Below are 8,386 nucleotides of genomic sequence, written 5' to 3' on the forward strand. Positions count from 1 at the left end.
TTCGCTTAGACTAGACACGTCTTAAGATAGTTTAAGAACAATTTCAAAACCTTTTGCAAACCGGCGACACCAGTTAACAAACGCTGCGCCAAGACTTCCTTTCAAAGTTAACATAAAGCACACTATCTGGGCAATCAGGCGACAATTGGCTACCGCGTACTTATACATGAGTACACTAGCTATTCGGCGGAAGACAACACTGCACTTCGGCACAAAAACAAAAAGAAGAAAAAAAGAAGAAAATGAACGTTTATTCGGGATATGAAATATAACTTTTAGCTATAGTTAGTGATATCCAAAAATATGGAGCTGAAAACCGAGGAAAAAAGGCATTATTTCCGCCTTCGATTTTCTGGGATTTCTTCGTATCGTGGATTAACTTCGGTGTGAGACGTCACGGAATTTACCGACACATTACCGGGAAGACTGTTTTGCAACTGTTATATCAACTTGAACCTACTACAACAAATGTTCGAACTATATACATTGGGAAGGAAGGATGTTAGGACAATTTTCACAGAAAGACACAGAAAGGACAAAGCACAAAGTGAGCAGAAACGAGGCGACAAGCGGCTGGACAAGATGCAAGATTCAACATTTCACCACAAGAACCCGGACAACGTTGTGGTCGTTCTTCTTATTTTTTCGTTCATGTCAAATTGTCTTCAAACAGCGTCATTGCGAGAAATTTTCCACAGAAAGGGAAGCGAAAGGGTTGTGAAACTGTATGGACGAAAATGCATAGGCAAAACTCAGGATTTGGGGAGGAATGCAGCAAGATTTGGAGTCGATGCAGTCAACAAAATCAAGCACGCGCGACGTTATTACTGAGGTAAGATCTTTTGAAAACATTTTCGTCATTTCTGAGAGAAAATTCTCCATGAAAACTTCAATTCCCCAAAAAATTTCACAATGTGCTTCGCACATCAATATTCTGAATTGCTGTGTAAAGTTTCTTTGTATCTTCTGTGACAATTTGTGAGAAAAACACGGTCCAAGTTTTTTGAGCACGCCAAAACACAAGAACAGATACTGTAAAGTTTCTAATGTGTTCAGTGGCCAAAGACAGGACCTGAAAAAGTAAGCTACAATGTTGCGAGTCACTAAAAATGTAAAAGGATTTCATTGTTAACTTGTTGATTTACGTTTTGATTGAAAGGGTATACTAGTAGCATATCGTTGATGTAAGAATTGACACAGTGAATGGTGCGGTCTGTAATTGGTCGGGAATACGTCGGTAAATGTTATTTGAGAATTGGTCTGAAAATCGCCGTCTCTCGGGGCCATTAGGTCGGGATTGAGGCGGTTGAAGGATGCTTCCCGACAAAAGGATTAGTGGCTATTGACGAGATTATCCTGTCAATAATAAGATTTTTACCATATTGACAGGATGATCCTATGATGTATGCATTCTATTTTTTTTCATCTACTCTTGCACAATCCGTGAATATTGATTTTCATAATGTTGTCATCATAAAAATTATTTCTTTATTTTCATAAGGTCTCGAACCAGAGTTTTTTTACAATTTCGTATGTAGGCCGACAGCCTCAGGTCGACGGGCTACAATTCCGCCAAGAACAGTAGGACAGAAAATGTAGTCACATGGGCGAAAAGCGGTTTTCTGCTGCTTTCCGATGTATTTATCGGTATTGTCCATTGACCATGGTAAAATGTAAATTTTTGACCCGAAAATTATCATTTTTTTTACACCTTTTTTTTTAACCCGCTCGGAGTTTTCCTGGGGTCACGGCATATATGCTGAGAAAGCTTAGTAAATGGTGTCTCTGAAAAATGAAAAAAATAAAAAAGTCATGTGATAACTTTTTCGCAATCTCCGATGACGCAAATTCTGTCAAAATGCAATAAAAACGATGCTATTGGGGGCATCAGGCGAAAAAAACGCATCACCGTCGGCGCGGACTAATACAAATAAGCCTTCGATGGCGAAACAACTTCACCAGGCCCAAAAATACAACTCACAGGCTTTTCAGGAGATACAAAAAATCTATGCATAGCTAAAACGATCACCAAGCAAAAGGGGCCAGAAATCAGGGTGACGACCACACACTTTACAGATTACTGGGTCAGGACCCAACAACCGGTCAGATTTGAACTCCGACCCGGAACCATAATCATAATTTGGCTCTAAAAGTACCCATAAGTACATCATTGTCAGGTGCTTTGATTCCAGAACTGCTTCCTTTAGCATTATCAATGAGTCAGAAAACAGATGAATAGGATGTATGCCATCTTAGTTGATATTGCAGTAATGTTGCATAATAAGATACTGTAAATGGAGAAATGTTAGCGAGGTTTAATTTCGCGGTAAGGAGAAAATGGATTGTAGCGGTGGTTTTGAGTTTGAAACAATTATAATAGTGCTACAGTCACACAATGGAACGGCTTTTTGCATGTTTTTAAGGTTGTGGTAAAGAGTTCGTAGCGAAAATCCTGAACATGAAACCATAAATATTTCTGCATTTACAGTACAGGGAATGATGTCGATTTAGTATATTTTTACTCTGTATAGTGTCTGCGAAGAGGGTCTACAGAGCCATTGTTGCTCAGATGGTGGAGCAGTCAATGCTTCAGGCTTGTGAGGAGGCAAAGAAAACAACTGCTGACATGGAGAAAAATGGTACATTGCACACTTAACATGCAGCTGTTATTTGTTAGTTACATATCTGGTATAAAATGCCTTTAAGTTATGGCATAACACACCTGGTTTGTACTGAGGAGTACAAGCTGCATATCTGGACAGATTTATTAGATCCGCTCACATCAGGATCGTCTGGTGTGGTGTATTCTTTTACCTGCTAGTGGTGTTGCTCTCCTGATCCACGGGACTTGGTATTGTATGCCAGAGTCTGGAAAAACACAACCTGATGCAGACCTTTTAGTTGGGAGTGAAGCGGGGTCGAATCGTAATGTGGAATAGGTATGAATATGGTCATGGTTCGGTTTGGAAGGGCAGCATTGACGACTAGCTTACACCCAGTCCACGACTTGCAGGAAATTTGGACAGCCATTCCCAACTCAAACAGCTGCCTACGGCCAAACACGACTTGCTTGTTGTTGACCTTCTTGACATTAAAATTACACATTTGCATGGAGTAGGCCACAAATTTATAGGTGTATTTAGTTACATGTATCAATCTTCATCCGTCCTCTAACATGTACCTCTCTTTCCCCATGTAGAAGACAAATGTGCTGAGGGAAACCTACGTATACAGCAGCTGTATTTTCTGCCAGTACATCTGACGCCCTTCAAGAACAGCATCCAAGCGAGTGGAAACACACATACTTCAGGAAAAGTCGGCAGGTTTTTGCTAGGGTCGGTCTGGTAACCAGAAACACAACTTTTTTTTCCTAGGCCTTACTAACTAAATTGTGAAATAGATCAATACTGTTTGAAAGTGATAGAATGTTACAGAATTTGGGGTGGACAACCATGCACATATCTTATCATGTCTTATTATCTCCTTGAAAAATGGAGATATAGTTTTGGGTGCGTCTGTGTGTGTGTCTGTCCGTTTGTCTTTTTGCCTGTTTGCTTGTTTGTTTGTGTTTCCGAACTACTCTAGTCACCATAACTCAAGAGCCTAACGATGGATAACGATGATATTTGGTATGTGGGTCGGTGTTGTGAAGCCAAAAATTACGATCGATTTGGGGCCCCCTGGTATGTGACCTTGGTACTGCAGCAGAACTTCCATTTTCGTATCTTTTCACCTGGACGTGCTATGGTCTTGATTTTTAGTTGGCTCATAGCTTGTGATGTAATAAAGAATTAATGTAGGTTTGGGCCCCCTGGCAGCTTGCTCTGGAACTGCAAGTCCAAAATAATAGGACTGTCAATATTGCAACATGTGTAAGTTAGATAATGGTGTTCATGACCAAGCATATATTAAGTAAACTTGTAAGTCATTTGCATGAACAGGATAGTTCATGGAGATATGAGGTCTACGAACTCTTGTTAGAAATGTTTATATTCGTATGGAAGCCTGCACCTTAACGATAACCTCAATGACCTACAGTCTCGAGTGCCCCTCATAGCATGATACCCTTAGAGGCTTATGTTATGTTATGTGTGTGTCTGCTAGCAGAATAACTCTAGAAGTCATGAATGTATATGTATCTTTATGATATTGGGCATGTTGCATTGGAAGAGATAAAGATTATGGGCCCCTACCAGCTTCCCATGGTGCTGCAGTAGAAATTCCGGATCCAGTTATAATATCCCATGTTCTGGACATTACGGTCATAATTTTTTCAGAGGTATGTAATTGGGCTCGTGAATAAGGGACAATGGTTCAATCCACCTCCCCCCCCCCCACACACACACAGCAGCTATTTATTAAACTGCAGGGAATGATTTTATTTGAGACTAAACGGAAAGTAATGATTTGAAAGTTTTGGTATACAGATAGCTTAATTGAAGATTCATGATAGATGCTTTGATGAAGATTGGACATCCAGATAATAAGTATGCTAACTATTCAAAACGGGCTAATTAGCATAGAAATGAGGAGGAGAGTTTTTAAGTCTGTTTTCTTTCATTATAGGAACATGTGACATACATGTATGGAACTTAAAAAGAGAGGAACATCAAAAAGAGAGGAACCTGTCTCTCATGTAAATGAAAATCTCATTTACATAATGAATGTTAAATGTCATGATACAATGTTGGGAATGATTCCATTGGCATTTGGAAGTACAAAGTAAAGATTAACATCATTATACATGAATAAAGCACATCAGGGCCTCATTTGCATATTTAATGAAAAGATGCCAAAATATTTTTTGCTAAGAAATGACTTGGATACTTTAGATACTTATTTGGGTAAAAAAAATCATTGACTAATGAGGACCTTATTCACATAATGACAAAAAATATGTCAACTAAAGGTTATCCGAAGACCAGAAAGACGTCATGAGATATGTTGATGTCAATTTGTCGGGGCTTCTAATCTTGCCCCTAGCCATTGTATACTTCAAACGGAGAGCAAAGCATGGTACGTGCAAAGTAAGCAACAGAGCTTACATATTAGACTCTCAAGACATACCGGCTGGTTTCCTATGACCGCACTAGTCTCACCTAAGATGGGAGACATTGCTAACAAGGGAACAGTTTCACCAATACTGCCTAACACCCTGAAGACATCAGAAATTGTTGGGGCTTCTTCTCGCCCCTATGCTTAAAATGAGGGGTGTCTTGAAAAATAGAGAGCGAAGCATGGTACGTGCAAAATGAGCTACAAGGCTTACATAGACTCTCCAGGCATACCGGCTGGTTTCCTATGACGGCATTGGTATCTCCTAAGATGGGAGACATTCTAAGAGGGGCAAGCTTCACCAGTACTGCCTAACATCCTAAAGACGTCAGACATGGCTAGTCAAATTGAGAGGAAAATGCCAATCATGCAAATAAAACTTGATTTACATGATAAATGTAAAATGCCATGATACCATAGCAGGAATGATTCCATCAGTATTGGGAAGTACAGAGTAAAGATGAACATCATTAGACATGTATCAAGCAAATCAGGGCAACATTTGCATAATCAATATTAAGAAGATGATAGGATAGCCTTCTTTGCTATTATATGCCTTTGGCATACTTTGGCTACAGAAGATCATTGATTGATGTAATCTATGCAAATGAAGGCCTTATTCTCGATAATACGAAAACCGTAGAATACATCAATTGTTACGTTTAACCCAACCCCTTAAAGACATCAGAAGTGGCATATTCACGGGATACAATCAAATTGTTTGGGCTTCTTCTCGCCCCTAGCCGTACTTCATATGAGGGGTGTCATCAAAAAGGAGAGCGAAGCATGGTATGTGCAAAATAAGCTACAAGGCTTACATAGACTCTCCAGGCATACCGGCTGGTTTCCTAAGACGGCATTGGTCTCACCTAGGATGGGAGGCATTGCTAACAAGGGACCAGTTTCACCGCTTATTGCCTTACACCCAAAATACGTCAAACATGGCTAGTCAAATTGTCGGGGATTCTTCTCGCCCCTAGCCATACTTCATATGAGGGGTGTCTTGACAAAGGAGAACGAAGCATGGTATGTGCAAAATAAGCTACAAGGCTTACATAGACTCTCCAGGCATACCGGCTGGTTTCCTAAGACGGCATTGGTCTCGCCTAGGATGGGAGGCATTGCTAACAAGGGACCAGTTTCACCGCTATTGCCTAACACCCAAAAGACGTCAGACATGGCATGTCAAATTGTCGGGGCTTCTTCTCGCCCCTAGCCATACTTCATATGAGGGGTGTCTTGACAAAGGAGAACGAAGCATGGTATGTGCAAAATAAGCTACAAGGCTTACATAGACTCTCCAGGCATACCGGCTGGTTTCCTAAGACGGCATTGGTCTCACCTAGGATGGGAGGCATTGCTAACAAGGGACCAGTTTCACCGCTATTGCCTAACACCCAAAAGACGTCAAACATGGCTAGTCGAATTGTCGGGGCTTCTTCTCGCCCCTAGCTATAGCCATACTTCATATAAGGGGTGTCTTGAAAAAGGAGAACGAAGCATGGTATGTGCAAAATAAGCTACAGGGCTTACATAGACTCTCCAGGCATACCGGCTGGTTTCCTAAGACGGCATTGGTCTCACCTAAGATGGGAGGCATTGCTAACAAGGGACCAGTTTCACCGCTATTGCCTAACACCCAAAAGATGTCAGACATGGCTAGTCAAATTGTCGGGGCTTCTTCTCGCCCCTAGCCATACTTCATATGAGGGGTGTCATGAAAAAGGAGAGCGAAGCATGGTATGTGCAAAATAAGCTACAAGGCTTACATAGACTCTCCAGGCATACCGGCTGGTTTCCTAAGACGGCATTGGTCTCGCCTAAGATGGGAGGCATTGCTAACAAGGGACCAGTTTCACCGCTATTGCCTAACACCCAAAAGACGTCAGACATGGCATGTTCATGAGATAAACTTTAATTGCCAGGACTTCTTCTTGCCCCCAAGCCATACGACAGACGCAAGTATCAAACTACCATCATATGCTTCTTAGGTACATGTATTCTAATTTCCTTATTAACAAAATTTGCATAATTTATACCTATCAAAATTCTTCTATTTTTCATTTGTATATGCATCTTTCTTGAAAATCCTATCATGGTACGTTGGGAATTGATGAAATTTCCTCATTGATCTTGCAGATTAGCTTCTAATTTGAATAATTATCATCTTCCTGTGTTAATCATCACTTAAGTTATCTACATGCCAAACATAACTGGAACAAGATTTGTTCTGCAATGGCCCACTAACACTGTATTTTGACCTATTGTCCTAAATTCCAAGACCCCTGCATTTACGACTGTAAACGTTGCACATTTCCAATTTTACCTCAATAATTATGTAGAATATGTTCTTATTTATATTTCTACAACATAGATCTAATTATGTTGATCAACATCCAAGATACCTATGTTTGAAAAAAATAATGAAATCCAGCAATCCCTTCTTGAGTTATCCTCTTCCGAAGTTTCCAACAAAAAACCCACTGCGATTCCATACCAGCTGCTAGGGAGTTCAAGCTCACTTCATTCACTCCTTGCTCCAAGAGCTATCTACCACTTAAAAACCAGAACCCTAGCATTTTGAAGTTCATCTGCAGTACCGTAGGAAGTTGCTTGGAATCCCATTATCGAACTTAAGTTTTGTTTTTCAACCCCTATCCTCCTATTGAGTATAATGAGGATCACATTATTAAGAGTTATGTGGTCCACATACAACACACATACATACATACAAGTTCTGCTGCATTATGGTAAGATGCCACGAGGAAGCCCATTATCGAGGTTGACCTTTGTCTTACCAACATCTACCTATATTAAACTACAAAATATCTTGAACATCTATCCACAGCTTGTTGGGTAATCCTTATTAGATCGAATTAGATCGCATCCACAGCCACGTCACCATGAAACAGTTCTGGTGGAGATTGTGATGCTCAACACCACATATTTCATATGTACAAAAATACCTATCCTTGGTGTCGAAGTACTATCCACATGCTTTCATACCTGTCACTGATGCTGAACACCACACTTATCAGACATACAACCACACCTGTCCTTGGTGCTAAACACCACACCTTTCAGACATACAACCACACCTGTCCTTGGTGCTGAAGACCGCACATTTCAGACATACAACCACACTTGGACTTGGCGTTTAACACAACAACTGTCAGACATACAACCACACCTGTCCTTGGTGTTCAACATCACAGCCGTCGGACATATAACCACACCTGTCCTTGGTGATAAACACCACACTTGGCAGATATACAACCACACCTGTCCATGGTGCTGACCACTACACCTGTCAGACATACAACCACACTTC

At 40.7% G+C, this 8,386-nt stretch overlaps 1 long non-coding RNA gene across 1 annotated transcript; it reads left to right on the top strand.

The window, feature by feature from the left end:
* Positions 1-396: 396 nt before the first annotated feature.
* LOC136441737 (uncharacterized) lies at positions 397-3,802 on the top strand. Its single transcript, XR_010756924.1, has 3 exons — positions 397-832; positions 2,532-2,639; positions 3,200-3,802. It is a non-coding gene; the product is annotated as an uncharacterized lncRNA (long non-coding RNA).
* The last annotated feature ends 4,584 nt before the right edge of the window (positions 3,803-8,386 follow it).

Source organism: Branchiostoma lanceolatum, chromosome 9 (genome assembly GCF_035083965.1).
Source record: "Branchiostoma lanceolatum isolate klBraLanc5 chromosome 9, klBraLanc5.hap2, whole genome shotgun sequence".
In the NCBI taxonomy this organism is placed as follows: Eukaryota; Metazoa; Chordata; class Leptocardii; order Amphioxiformes; family Branchiostomatidae; genus Branchiostoma; species Branchiostoma lanceolatum.